The 16,308-nt window shown below is 35.6% G+C and overlaps 1 protein-coding gene across 12 annotated transcripts in view; it reads right to left on the minus strand.

The window, feature by feature from the left end:
- Nucleotides 1-16,308, minus strand: part of Rad51b (RAD51 paralog B) — a 574,154-nt gene that overhangs the window by 420,381 nt on the left and 137,465 nt on the right. The gene's annotated exons all lie outside the window — the stretch shown is intronic.

Here is a 16,308-nt window from a genome sequence, read left to right on the forward strand (position 1 = left end):
TCAATATTTAAAAGCTTTAGAAAATAAAAACAGAACAATTTGAGGCCAGCCTAAGTGACATACAGAGACCTTGTCTCAAAAAACAGAACACGCATAAAAGTACTAGCCCAGGAGTTTATGAGACCAGAAAAGCCACTTTGTCAATTTATCTTCAGTGCAGCTTTCCTTGTTACAGAAAAATACTAGAAATAATTCAAATCCTCATCAGGATGAGATTGGCTAAATTACTGCTTGATGGTATTCAGTACTATGAAACTATTTTTTAAAAATAAGAGTTTCATATATTCTGAAATGCAAGCATCTTCAAGATATATTGCTAAATGAACAAGACAAGGTACAAAAGAGTATATAAAACATTCTACCAATTACATTAAAAATATACATACATAGACTTTCACATGCAATATTTAAAGAGAGTGGCTAATAATTTTATAAACAGAAAAGATACAGCTGGACACTGGTAGCTCACACCTGTAATCCTAGCTACGAAGGAGGCAGAGATCAGGCGGTTCAAAGTAAGCCCAGGAAAAATAGTTCCAGAGACCCTATCGTTAAAAACACCATCACAAAAAAGGGCTGGTGGAGTGGCTCAAGGTGAAGGCTCTGAGTTCAAACCCCAATACTGCAAAAAATAAATAAATGAATAAACAGATAAATAAAACTTGACTTAAAAAGTTGAGTCATTAGATAGCATTTGTTGCCCTCAACACAGAGAAACTAAAGCAGATACCTTAAAAGCAACTGAGGCCAATAGGAGAAGGGGACCAGGAACTAGAGAAAAGGTTAGATCAAGAAGAATTAATCTAGAAGGTAACACACACGCACAGGAAATTAATGTGAGTCAATGCCCTGTAGAGCTATCCTTATCTCAACCAGCAAAAACCCTTGTTCCTTCCTATTATTGCTTATACTCTCTCTTCAACAAAATTAGAGATAAGGGAAAAATAGTTTCTGCCGGGTATCGAGGGGGTAGGGGGGGAGAGGAAGGGGGCGGGGTGGGGGGGTAAGGGAGGGTATGAGGAGAGGGGGGAGAAATGACCCAAACATTGTATGCACATATGAATTTAAAAAGCAAAAGGTTGAGTTATTTACAGTACATTAAACTAACAAAGGACTGGTATTTATAATATATATAATTTCTACAAATCCGAAGGAACAAAATAAGGCAGACAATGAAAACATGAATAGGTACTGTTTTGGTTTTGATATAAAGTGACCCTCAAAAACGCTCATGTGTGGAAAGCTTGAACCACAGCTAGTGGACCAAATCACAGAGAAGTGACTGGATCATGAGAGCTCTGACCTAATCAACAGATTAATTCACTGATGGATTCATAATTTGATGAGAAATAGGGGTGTAGCTCAGTGGCAGAGTGCCTACCTGAGGTCCTGGGTTCAATCCTAAGCACTACAAAAAGTAGATAGATAGATAGATAGATAGACAGAAAGAAAGACAGACAGATACCCATGGTTTAATGGCAAAAACTTTCAGAGGTGGGGGATAGCTGAAGGAAGTAGGTCACTGGGGGGTGTGACTTGGGGAAGCAGCTATATCTTACCCTGGCCCCTCTATTTCTGCTGTCTGGTTGCAGTGAGGTAAGCAGCGTCTGCAACACACTTCCACCACCATGATATTGTGCCTTGCCTCAAACTCAAAGAATCAGATCCATCTGACCTTGGCCTGAAACCACCTTAAGCTAAAATAAATCTTTTAAATTCTTTATTTCAGATTATTTGTCACAGTGAGAAAAAAACAACACAGGTACCTCACCACAGAAATTAAATAAATGGTCAATAAGTATACAGCATAATGAAGCCCACAAATACACTGCTGGGTGAAAGACACTATATAAAAAGAGTTCATCCCATATGATTCCATTTGTATATATTCAAAAACAAACAAAAATCGATGGTTAAGAAACCAAGGTAGTCACCCTTGGGCAAGGTAGTAGCTGAAGGAGCACAGAATAGAGGCTTCTAGGATATTGATAACATTTAGTTTGTTGTGGACTCTGATTATATGGAATTGTTCAGTTTGTGAAAATTCATTGATCTGCATACTTAAGACTTGGGTTTACTTTTCCATATAAAAGAAAATTCCCACTTAAAAAAACCTCTAACCAGTACAGAAAGTGTAAAGAGAGGTCTAAGTACATCTTCATAAGGAGAAAATTCTATGCTACATAGAACTGTACAAACAACAGAAAATGAGGAAAGGTTACCACGCTTATTGTATGACCTTTAAAGAGAGAGTACAAGAAAGAAAAGTCACAAGACATTCCTAAAGAAAATATTAATAATAGAGATCCACCAAAAAATTCTTTTTAAGTAGCCAAGTAGAGTTTATCTTGAAAGTTATGCAGTGGTTTTTTTAAAGAATGATTTTATACTAGAAAATCAATTGTATTATAATAATACTGTAATAATATAGTAAATTATATTACTACATTTACAAAATAAAAGTGAAAACCCACGTGTTTATCTCAGTAGAAGAAGAATAAAACCTAAGAAAAGAACTTCTGCCAATCCAATAAAAGTATGAGGTTTGGAAAGGAGGAAGGAAGCTGCTACTGCATATGTGTTTCTCTCTATGGAAAATACAAGAAAGTTAACAAACCATTTTAATAAGCAAGGAAAGTTAAGCTTTTGGAACTCAAAATCTATCTATAAAAATCAATTCTTGATAGTACAAGCAATTTGATTATGAATAAAAGTGAACACTGCTAAAAACTATGAATAAATTTAACAACAAGAAAATAATGTGCAAAAATCTTTGGTGATAGTGCTCTATAATATTATCGAAGAATACCTAAATGGCATGATAGACCATTTCATGAATGAGAATGAGATATAATAAATATTATAAATTCTCCTCAATTTATGAATTCAAGGTAATTCTAGTATATACACAAGAGGGTGGGTTTTTTTTTTAAACACTTATCATAAAAGCTGAGGAACAGACTTCCAAATGATTAGTATCAGAGGCAAAGAAAAACAGCTTTATAAAAACTGAAATCTACATTTCAAAGCTGAGATCTGATTTTTTTTTTTCCCATTTCTGGTCTCATCATGATCTTCAGATATAACAGCCTTCCCCATGAACATTATTTTTATAGAACATTCCAGAGCTTCAGAAAGGAAACCAAACAATATTAGACCTCATGACCAGACAAGTTACCTGCCCATTGGATAAATGTAGCAAATTCAGTCCAGAAACCATCTGATTCTCAATAATGCAAACACCTAATAATTTAAAAGACAAAAATCTTAATAAAACAAATCTTAACCTTAAGGAAATAAAATGCTTAAGTTGAGAATTCCCTACTACAAGAAATGTAGAATGTATATTAGATATAAATTTTATGAAGCCCCTGACAGTAGTCACACTAAGAATGAACATACCAGAGTCAAGAAAGATCTTTGTAGGACTCTCACAGTATCAATCACTGAGAAAACATAGAGAATCAGTTTTTATAGGACAAGATATGAAAAACACCTAAGTATCCTAAGGAAATTGGTAACAGAAAAAAACAATTCCGCAAACTCTTGGAAACTTGAGAACCTGCTCTGGAGTTTAATATTAATGAAATGATCAGCTTAAAAAGCCAATTTAAAGCAGCCTTAAATAGTGATTAAGAAAATATCAGCCCACAGGAATTTTCCACAGGCCTTTCCAAATTTCATAGTCATGGCAATATATAGGAATGGCCTAAAGAAGTGTATTTTTACCATGGGTTAAATTTTCTGTTCTTTTTTCCTTCATTTTTACTTTTCCTACTACTAGAATTTTTTAAAGATGTAACTGCTTTTCTTAAAGTCATGAACTATGCTAGGTTTCGTAAGTATATTTGTAACCTTCCCGATCTTTTATAACTTTGAACCCTTGCTCATTTTAAAGTTTCCGCATTAGTTCCTTTGCATTGAGGACATCAAATGCTATCTTGTTTTTTTGGGGTTTCTTGCCTATCCTCATACCTCCCTTGTGTGCTCTCTCCTCATTATGTGATCAAAGTCCAATCCCCTAGTTGTGTTTGCCCTAGATCTAAAGTCTGCATATGAGGGAGAACATACAATTTTTGGTCTTCTGGGCCTGGCTAACCTTGTTCAGGATGATGTTCTCCAGTTCCATCCATTTACCTGCAATAAGATTTCATTCTTCTCCATGGCTGAGTAGTATTCCATTGTGTATAAATACAACATTTTCTTAATCAGTTCATCGATGAATAGTATTCCATTGTATATAAATACCACATTTTCTTGATCCATTCATCGATAGTGGGGCATCTTGGCTGTTTCCATAACTTGGCTATTGTGACTAGTGCTGCAATAAACATGGGTGTGTAGATGCCTTTGGAGTAACCTGTGTCGCATTCCCTTGGGTATATCCCCAAGAGTGGTATTGCTGGATCATATGGCAGATCTATGTTTAGATTTTTAAGAAGCCTCCAAATGTTTTTCCAGAGTGATTGTACTAATTTGCATTCCCACCAGCAGTGTATAAGGGTTTCTTTTTCCCCACATCCTTGCCAACACCTGTTGTTGGTGGTGTTTCTAATGATGGCTATTCTAACAGGGGTGAGTTGGAATCTTAGTGTGGTTTTGATTTGCATTTCCTCAATGGCTAGAGATGGTGAGCATTTTTTCATGTGTTTTTTTGCCATTTGAATTTCTTCTTTTGAGAAAGTTCTGTTTAGCTCATTTGCCCATTTCTTTATTGGTTCATTAATTTTGGGAGAGTACAGCTTTTTGAGTCCCCTATCTATTCTGGTTATCAGTCCTTTGTCAGATGTGTAGCTGGCAAATATTTTCTCCCACTCTGTGGGTGGTCTCTTCAGTTTACAGACCATTTCTTTTGTTGAGCAGAAGCTTTTTAGTTTTATGAAATCCCATTTGTCTATGCTATCTCTTAGTTGCTGAGCTGCTAGGGTTCCATTGAGAAAGTCCTTGCTTCAAGGCACAATTTAAATATTATTTCCTCCCTAAAGAATTTCTCAGTAATAAAGTTAACTGCTCCTCCATCTTATGTTTACTATTGGGGAAAGAAAACAACACTTAGTGAATCTATAGAGATTCATTAAGATTGACAGTCTTATAAAGTACTATTATCTCCATAATATTATGGGAAATAAAAGCTATGAGAGGCTATACAACATGAGAGTGTCATATAGTTGAGAGTTAAATGAAGCCTATCTGATTTCAAAGTCCATGGTCTTATACAATTTCATGCTGGCTCAATGATAACCTTTACCAGAGACAGTCTCTGAGTTTATATACCAGTCCACTTTTGTAAGTTATGAGAACTTTGAAGGCAAAATCCCTATTTAGGTTTAAATCTTCATGTCCTAACGTGTCTTATACATATCATATAGCATATTTCTCACACATGTAGTGTCAGAAATAATGTGAAGAAACTAGTACAATGCTGATTTCCCACATATAATTAGTTTCTTCATAACCTCAGGACCATAAAGAATAAGGACCTGTGTTTTCAGCCATAACAGAATAACTAGGACCAGACCAATCTTTCTACCGTAAACAATAAGAAAATTGGACAGGGAATAGCAAGCCAGCCAGACTACAGACATCATATTGTGTTAGGGTAACAGAACTCACAGTTTAAAGAGTGAAAAGAGAATCTTCAGGATAGAATACTAAAGGATGAGAGAGCTGTTTAGAGAAGAGTTCATACAATCTGCACAGGATTTCCCTTGAGACAACAGGTTAGAAATTGAGCTGCAGATTCATAAACTGTACAAGGCCAAGCAAAGTACCATGAATGGTAATCTGAATCATTTCCAGAACACAAACAAGACTGCACAACATTTGACCAGCTAAAGAAAAGATACCTGATTCAATATCTACAGCACTTCACAGAGACTCCAGAAGGGCCACACCCTCGCAGTAAAGTTGAACTAGCTCTAGAGGAGTGTTTCTTCAATGCTGGAGAGCAACAGAACAACTTGGAAGGTTTATTAAAACACAGACTGCTAAACATCACCTCCAGAGTTTTCATTCTAGAGCGTAAGTCTAGAAGCACTGGAATTTACTTTTTGGCACATTCCAATATAACACTTCTACTGTTGGTAGATCCATATATCACCCATTGAGAACCTCTTCCCTAGAGTGAAGAAAATTATAGATACAGTCTGACAAGTTTCAGAAGGACTGAAATGATCAATTCTCAAACAACTTGCTAAAACAAAGACTAACACTATTCAAAGAAAGACAATAAAATTCATTCCATAATATACAGATTAACAATAATAGGATTAATAGCAAATAAGACACACGAGACATCAATGAACCAGAATTACAACTATAGAAATGATCGAAACTAAGATACAGAAAGAAAAAACACAAATGAGATTAACCAAGACTCACTGATCTCTGAAACAATATTAATTGGTCTAGCATACATATAATTAGAGTACCATGGGTGGGGTGAGGAAGTAGTACAGCATTTGAAAAACTAATGACTAAAAATTTACCATATTTGATGAAAACATAAACAGATAAAAACAACTTGACAAATGGCAAGCAGGATAAGCATTTTTAAAACTACATAAAGCACATCATAATCAAAATGGTAAAAAACAGTTATAAAAGAGAAAAGCTCAAAAGCAATAAAAGAAGACAGAGAGAAAGAGAGAGGACATTGCATAGAAGAACAGTACTAAGAATATCACTGACTTCTCATCAGAAATAAGGTGGAATACAATGGAATAAAAACTTTGAAGTAGGGATTGAGGATAAAACTACAAGCAGGAAGACCAAAGGGTATGGTCATAAAACAGCAAGAGACTAAGACAATCTCAAGATGAATCACTCTCTTATTTCAGAACTTCACACTACTGATTTTCCCCTTATCCCATTGGTTGCTTCTTCTTAGACTTCTCCCACCCTACCTCCACCCAGATTTCTTACTGTTGAAGTACTCTGGGCTCCGTTCTTCCTTCTTTTTCCTATCTACCCATTCTCTGGGGAATATCATCTAGTCTCTGGATTTTAAATCCCAAATACTTTCATATGACTCCCAAATTTATTTGTTAGAATTCTGAACACATGTTTGACTGCCTACTCTATCTAACAGATAGCTCACAGTTAATAAGTACAAAAATTCAACTCCTACCCATAACCTGTTTTATCCACAGTCTCACCTTTTGAGAAATTGCACTTACTCAGAACAAAAACCTTTGCTTTATCTCAACTCTTTCTCTTATCAATTCTCTTATCTATTTTGGCTCAATCTTCAAAATTTCCAGAATCTGACATCATTTCACTACATGCACTGCCACTAACCACTCTGTCCAAGCACCTTCAACTACTGACTGAAATCACACAACCTCTCAAATGGTTTCTCTATTTCATCTCTTGCTCATTCAATCTATTTTCACACTAGAAGCCAAAGTGATCATTTTAAAATATAACTCAGGTGTCTTTCCTCTGCTCACTACATCCATCCATCCAACTCTCCACACCCATGAACTGACCACTGTGAACTCGGTGGCCTTCATTCCCATGGTTCTTTCCCTTGCTCTTTCTACTCCAAACATACTAACTCTCATTTTGTTCCTTGAATTAACCAGGCATGTGTTCATCATTCAGCCTCTGCACAGGCTGTCTTATCTAGAAAGTCTCTTTCCCAGGTATTTTCATGGCTCATCTCATTCAGTTTTTTTGCTCAGGTTTCATCATCGCTTTTTTTCAGTACTGGGACTTGAACTCAGGGCCTACACCTTGGGCCATACCACCAGCCTTGTGTGTGTGTGTGTGTGTGTGTGGTTTTTTTCAAGATAAGGTCTCTCAAACTATTTGCCCAGGCTGGCTTTGAAGCGTGATCCTTCGGATCTGCTTTCTGAATAACTAGGATTACAGATGTGAGTCACCGGCACCTGGCTCATCACCCACTTTTTAAACTTCAACTCATTCCCCAACGCCCCTCATCCTACTTTTTTATGGCATTAACACCTTCTAAATTACTGTGTAATCAATTTAACTCCTAGATCTAGTCTTTATGGTCTGCCTTTCCTATAAGCTTCATGAGGGCAGGGGTCTTTGTTCATTAAAACATCTCAATCAACTAGAACAGAGACTGGCATATAGTAGCTGCTAAGTATTTCCTGAATAAGCAAAGTGTACTGGTAATGTAGAGAAGGTAAATAAAAGAAAGGCAAAGCATATATAATCAGCAGAACTTAGCCACCAATAGTACTTGAGGAGTACAGGAAAAAAAGAAGTAGGATGGGTACAAGCTTGTAATCCTAGCTACTCAGGAGGTGAAGATAGGGAGGATCATGGTTTGAGGCCAGCCCTGGCAAAAGGTTTACAAGACCCAGCTATGTCGGAAACCACAAATAGGACCATGGTCCAGGCGGGCACGAATAAAAAGTAAGATCCTGTCTCAAACATAACCAAAGCATAAAGGATCAACTGTGAGGCTCAACTGGGAGAGCACCTGCCCAGCAAGCATAAAGCCCTGAGTTCAACCCCAGTACCGCCAAAAATGAAATAAAACAAAAAATAAAAAGTGGAGGAATAGAAGACAAATTTGAGAGAAAAATATCCTAAGTTCAGTTTTGGAGATATGGAGCAAATGAGTTAGCTATATCCTTCCATTACTTTGTCTTATACTCCAAATCCTGAAGGTCACAGTATAATCTGATAAGCAGTCTATTTTGGTAAAGGGCTGTTTCTTCGCTGTTGTTTTTTGTTGTTGTTAATGTTTTACTTCTCTGAAATCTTTTTTAATATAAAGGGAATGCTTTTATTTAACTAACATTTGAAATGTTTTTAAAATTACAGGAAAAAACCATAAGATTTGCCATTTTAACAATCTTTTAAGTATCCACTTCAATAGTTTCAAGCATATACACACTACAATCAATCTCCAGGACTATGTCATCTTGCAAAACTGAAATTCTATACCCATTAACCTACTCCTCATTTCCCCCTCCCCACAGCCTCTGGAAAACAACACTCTACTTTCTGTTTCTATGACTTTCACTATTCTAAATACATCATGTAAGTGAAATCAAACAGTATTTGTACTTTTGGGACTGCTTTATATCACTTAGCATAATGTCTTCAAGGTTTATCCATTTTTTAAAATAAGTATGATAAGGATTTTTCAGTTTATATTTTTCTTTTTCAACACATTTTCACCTATTCCTATTCTTCTTAGGTTTCTCCATTTTGAAGGATGTGTCAGAACTTTCTTCCTTTTTAAGGCTGACAAGTATGCCATTGTATTTCTATGTCAGATTTTGTATATCCATTCATGTGTTGATGGACATTTGGGCTGATTCCATCTTTTAGTTCCTGTAAAAAATGCTGAAATGAATACAGGCGAGCAAATTTCTCTTTCACTTCCACTTGTCTACATTCTTAAGCTGACATATCTTGGGAAGTGCCAAACAAGATCATGAATTAGGAATGGGAAGTTTGATGGGCATAGGCTAGCATGAAGCCACAAAATCCTGAAAATCCAGAAAAAAAGGACTGAAAGTAGTAATAATCTTAGATGTGTTTAGATAAAACTTGAGAATCAGAGGACCATTCCCCATCTTAAACCATGTGTGGCTATTGACACAAAAGAGAACTGACTTCTCTCATTTTATACTTCTAATTATAAAGCCAGATAGTACTAACTGACTCTATCTAGTTTGGTAATCATTTATGAGCTGCCATTAATAGGGTGTACTTTTAAGATGAAAGACAGCAAGTAACTACCTTATATTAAAAAAAACTAAAGATATAACTTGCCAATGTAAACAGTGAATATATTCAACTATCAACTTATCCTGCAGGCAATGCCTTTGTTGTCTTAATATTCAAAAGCTTTCTCATTTCAAGATCATTCTGGTCTACCTAGCAATGATGCACATTAAAATTAAATCTGCCTGAAAACACATTCAATCAAAAGAGCAAGAATAGTTTTTTACGCCTTGCACCATACCTTATTTTTCTTCTCAAAGAGCAACATGGAAATTAACATTAATGCAAGAGAAAAAATACAGGAAATTTTGACACTAAGTGAAGACTAAAAAACCAAGTTCTACCTCAGAATTCAGTTTCAAAGCAGTGTTAATGATGGAGATATACACAGAACTGTGATTATCTTATAAGAATACATAGAGTAGCTAGCATATAGAATTAAGATAATGATTTTTCAGGGTATCTTTTATACTTCATAATTTGCATCATTAAACACAAAAAGTGACCATAAGTGCATATATTGCATCATTAAACACAAAAAGTGACCATGAGTGCATATATTAAAAACACTGAAAGATCCCAAATCAATCACCTAATGATACATCTCAAACTTCTAAAAAACAAGAACAAGAAAATCCAAAAACAAATAGAAGGAGAGAAATAATAAAAATAAGAGCTGAAATCAATGAAATAGAAACCAAAAAAAAAAAAAACCAAGAATTAATGAAACAAAAAGTTGGTTCGTTGAAAAAATAAACAAGATCGACAGACCCTGGCATACCTGACTAAAATGAGGAGAGAAAAAACCCAAATTAGTAGAATCAGGAATGCAAAAGGGGAGATAACAACAAAAACCATGGAAGTCCAGGAAATCATTAGAGACTACTTCGAGAACCTATATTCAAATAAATTCAAAAATCTTACAGAAATGGACAGATATCTAGATCATCCAAAACTGAACCAAGAGGAAATTAATCACCTGAATAGATCTATAACACAAAATTAAAATGAAGCAGCAATCAAGAGTCTCCCAAAAAAGAAAAGTTCAGGACATGATGGATTCTCTCCTGAATTCTATCAGACCTTTAGAGAAGAACTGATACCAACCCTCCTTAAACTGTTCCATGAAATAGAAAGGTAAGGAAAACTGCCTAACACATTTTATGAAGCCAGTATTACACTTATCCCAAAACCAGGCAAAACACTTCCAAACAGGAGAACTATAGGCCAATCTCCTTAATGAACACTGATGCAAAAATCCTCAACAAAATAATGGCAAACCAAATTCAACAACACATCAAAAAGATCATTCACCACGACCAAGTAGGCTTCATCCCAGGAATGCAGGGGTGGTTCAACATATGAAAATCAATAAATGTAATAAATAACATTAGCAGAAGCAAAGACAAAAACCACTTGATCATCTCAATAGACGCAGAAAAAGCCTTTGATAAAATCTAACACCATTTCATGATAAAAGCTCTAAGAAAATTAAGAATAGAAGGAAAGTACCTCAACATTATAAAAGCTACATATGACAAACCTAAAGCCAGCATTATACTTAACGGAGAAAAACTGAAACCATTCCCTCTAAAATCAGGAACGAGATAAGGATGCCCACTATCTCCACCCTATTCAACATAGTACTGGAATTCCTAACCAGAGCAATTATGCAAAAAAAAGGAATAAAAGGAATACAAATAGGTAAAGAAACTGTCAAAATATCCCTATTTGCAGACAACATGATCCTATACCTCAAAGACCCAAAAAACTCTACTCAAAAGTTCCTACACAACATCAATAGCTATAGCAAGATATTAGGATATAAAATCAATATAGAAAAATCATTAGCATTTCTATAAACTAATAATGAACAAACAGAAAAAGAATATATGAAAACAATTCCATTTACAATAGTCTTAAAAAAAAATCAAATACCTAGGTGTAAACCTACCAAAGGATGTCAACGACCTCTATAAGAAAAACTATAAATACTGAAGAAAGAGATTGAGGAAGACTATAGAAAGTGGAGAGATCTCCCATGCTCATGGATTGGTAGAATCAACATAGTAAAAATGTCTATACTCCCAAAAGTAATCTACATGTTTAATGCAATTCCCATCAAAATTCCAATGACATTCATCAAAGAGATTGAAAAATCTCCCATTAAATTTATATGGAAACACAAGAGGCCACGAATAGCCAAGGCAATACTCAGTCAAAAGAACAATGCAGGAGGTATCACAATACCTGACTTCAAACTATATTACAAAGCAATAACGATAAAAACAGCATGGTACTGGCACAAAAACAGACATGAAGACCAGTGGAAGAGAATAGAGGACCCAGATATGAAGCCACACAACTATTACCAACTTCTCTTTGACAAAGGTGCTATAAATATACGATGGAGAAAAGACAGCCTCTTCAAGAAAAACTGCTGGGAAAACTAGTTACCAGTCTGCAAAAGACTGAAACAAGATCCATGTATATCACCCTATACCAAGATTAACACAAAATGGATCAAGGATCTTCATATCAGACCACAAACTCTAAAGTTGATACAGGAAAGAGAAGGAAATACTCTGGAATTAGTAGGTATAGGTGAGAACTTTCTCAATGGAACCCCAGCAGCACAGCAACTAAGAGACAGCATTAGATGAATGGGACTTCATAAAACTAAAAAGCTTCTGCTCAACAAAAGAAATGGTCTCTAAACTGAAGAGAACACCCACAGAGTGGGAGAAATTTTTGCCAGCTACACATCAGACAAAGGACTGATAACCAGAATATATAGGGAACTTAAAAAACTAAATTCTCCCAAAACTAATGAACCAATAAAGAAATGGGCAAGTGAACTAAACAGAACCTTCTCAAAAGAAGAAATTCAAATGGCCAAAAAACACATGAATAAATGCTCACCATCTCTAGCAATAAAGGAAATGCAAATCAAAGCCACACTAAGATTCCACCTCACCCCTGTTAGAATAGCCATCATCAGCAACACCACGAACAACAGGTGTTGGCGAGAATGTGGGCAAAAAGGAACCCTCTTACACTGTTGGTGGAAATGTAAACTAGTACAACCACTCTGGAAAAAAATTTGGAGGCTATTACAAAGCTAAACATTGATCTACCATATGATCCAGCAATACTACTCTTGGGGATATATCCAAACGAATGTGACACAGGTTACTCCATAGGCACCTGCACACCCATGTTTATTGCGGCACTATTCACAATAGCCAAGTTCTGGAAACAGCCAAGGTGCCTCACCACTGATGAATGGATTAAGAAAATGTGGTATCTATACACAATGGAATTTTATGCAGCCATGAAGAAGAATGAAATGTTATCATTCTCTGGTAAATGGATGGAATTGGAGAACATCATTCTGAATGAGGTTAGCCTGGCCCAAAAGACCAAAAATCGTATGTTCTCCCTCATATGCGGACATTAGATCAAGGGCAAACACAACAAGGGGATTGGACTTTGATCACATGATAAAGCGAGAGCACACAAGGGAGGTATGAGGATAGGTAAGACACCTAAAAAACTACATAGCATCTGTTGCCCTCAACGCAGAGAAACTAAAGCAGATATCTTAAAAGCAACTGAGGCCAATAGGAGAAGCGGACCAGGAACTAGAGAAAAGGTTAGATCAAAAAGAATTAACTTAGAAGGTAACACACATGTACAGGAAATCAATGTATGACAACTCCCTGTATAGCTATCCTTATCTCAACCAGCAAAAACCCTTGTTCCTTCCTATTATTGCTTATACTCTCTCTTCAACAAAATTAGAGATAAGGGCAAAATAGTTTCTGCTGGGTATTGAGGGGGTGTGGGGGAGAGGGAGGAGCGGGGGGGGGGAGGTAAGGGAGGAGTTTTGGGAAGGGGGGAGAAATGACCCAAACATTGTATGCAAATATGAATAAAACAAATTAAAAATAAATAAATAAATAAATAAATAAAAACACAGAAAGTGATACCTATTCATTATTTTAGTAAATATGTTTCTTGGCAGATTATAAGAAATACAGTTGACTAATAGATTTTTAATAAGTGGTCAGAGAATTTGTAGTAAATATCAACTTCACTAGCACTTAACAGTGACCAACTTTTACCAGCACACAAAAAAAATATTCAAATTAATGAATGAGTAGAAGATTGCATGAGTCAACAAATTAATGAACTTGGTTAGTCTGATGTGTCTCCATATATACAGCACTACCTTCTTAAAGTTTCAGCCTGATCATCTTGGTTTTGGTGCTAATCAAAATGTGTAAAATGTAAATAATGCTTCCAACAAAGAACATTATTGCCCTTCTGAACTCCCATGTTAAGCCCTTTTTAACTTCAGAAAGATATTTTAGGAGTGAGTAGACAGGAATAAAGCTCCTTGCAAAAGCAAACAGGTAAGTTTTGATAATAATATATATGAATGATTCCTGTTTATTAGTTTATAGTCAAATGTATTCTCTACTTCTTAGCCAAATGATAGATATGGTAGTTGTAAACAAACAGGAAACATTTCACCAAAATGGTTCAGACTGAATCTTAGAAGTCAACTAGTTTTATTTCTTAAATGATGAATATCATTTTTATTACTCCATGCCTAGAGGTAGTTTAACAACACCCTGAAAATTTCACTACTTAATTCCCAACACAGTCCATTCCTTTTTTTAGAGTAAGGAGGAAACAATTCTAAGGACCAGAGAACTCTTCCTTATGTGGAACCAAAATCTATTCCCATATAACACCAAACAATTGGTTATCATTTGCCTTCTAGAACCTGAGTATCATTCTGACCTCCCTTCCATAGAGTTGCCCATTAAATATTAGGAGATAGCTATCATGATACCTTGGCTATTATGACATTACTTCTTTGTTTAGCTTAGTTATACAAAAATTTTTCCCTTATCGTTTTATCCATTTCCTTCTGGATGTGCTTGAAGTTTAAAGTGAGATAATCAGTATAGAATAATCTGACTCAGAATGAAGCAGGACTATCATCAACCTTATTCTAGACCCTTTATTAATATAACCTAAGATCATAATGTACTTTTGGAAAGGAACATGGTAAGATTGCTCATATTAAGTTTGCAATTAACTTTAAAATGTTGTCTTTTTTTACCTCTACCTCTAAACCATTTCTCACTAATCTTGAAATCATAGCATTATATATTACATTACAAACTTTTCCTCAGTAAATTTTGAAATCTTGTTATTTTGGTAGAGCCCATTATCCCAGCATGTTTGACTTTTTCTGACTCCTATCTCTATCATATAATAAATAATTTAGCCATCCTTTGCAACTGTGTACTGACTACAAATATGTACAGTATGCCAATAATATTTTTAACTCCCTCTTTATAGAGCAAGAATCTGAAGACAGGTTCCTATAGTATCACAAAGTTCCCGTCCTAGGTTAACATAAACCCATCAATACTCTTTCAAATAGTTATTCAACAAGTTACATATCAACATAATTCTATTATATCATTCTCACCCATCTTACCCACAGTGATATCATGCAGTAGACCATGTCAAAAAGATTCATACAACTCAGACACTCATAGGGCGTGATCAACAGTCTAAACAGCATTCTAAAGAAGAATGGAATTAGCTTAATTTCCCATAACATTTTTTCAGAAACTCAGGCTGGCTCCTAGAGATTATCATTTTTCCTTCCAGATGCTTAACAATTATCAACTGATCATAGAATATGGAATCCTACTGCGTTTTTTTCACTTCAGACTTACTTGCTGTAAGAAATAAGAAAGAGAACCTACAGATGCTATTGCCTGAGTCTCTGTGATCTGCTCTTTCTCCCACCATATTTTTGCCTAAAGCTCCATCTAAAGGAATCTTGTCCAAGATGCAAGGTAGGTGGCAAGAAAGAGAGACCACAAAAATTGGTTTTACATCTGTGTCTTCATTCTCATTCTCTTGGTTAGTTTGGCTAGAGATTTGTCAATAGTATTTCTACTTTCAAAGAACCAATCCTGTTTCATTGATCCTTTGTATTGTTCTTTTAGCTTCCATTTCATTAATTTCAGCTCAGATTTTTACTACTTTTTTCCTTCTATAATTTTAGGATTGACTTAATCTTCTTTTTCTAAGACCTTGAGATACATTATTAGGTTATTTATTTGAGGTATGATTTCTTTTTCAGGTGGTACTGGAAAGTTGAACTCAGGGCACTGCACTTGTAGGCAGGCACTGTAGCACTTGAGCCATCCATGCTCCCAGTTCTTTTTGGTTCAATTTTAGGGGGGACAGGGTCTCACATTTTTGTCCCAGCCAGCCTAGACCACAATCCTCCTATTTAAGCTTTCCATGTAGCTCAGATGACAGGCATGCCCCACCACACCCAGGTTGAGATGGGATCTCACTAACCTTTTGCCCAAGTTAGCTTAGAACAGCATCTCCACATTCCAAGCAGCTGGTATTAGAGGCATGAGCTACTGCTTCCAGCTGAAATATGATTATTTTTAATGTAGTCAATTTATACTTGCAAGTTTGCTTCTTAGAACCACTCTTACTATCTCACAGGTTCTGTATGTTATATTTTTATTAGATTTTAGAAAT

The sequence above is a fragment of the Castor canadensis genome, chromosome 3, assembly GCF_047511655.1.
Source record: "Castor canadensis chromosome 3, mCasCan1.hap1v2, whole genome shotgun sequence".
In the NCBI taxonomy this organism is placed as follows: domain Eukaryota; kingdom Metazoa; phylum Chordata; class Mammalia; order Rodentia; family Castoridae; genus Castor; species Castor canadensis.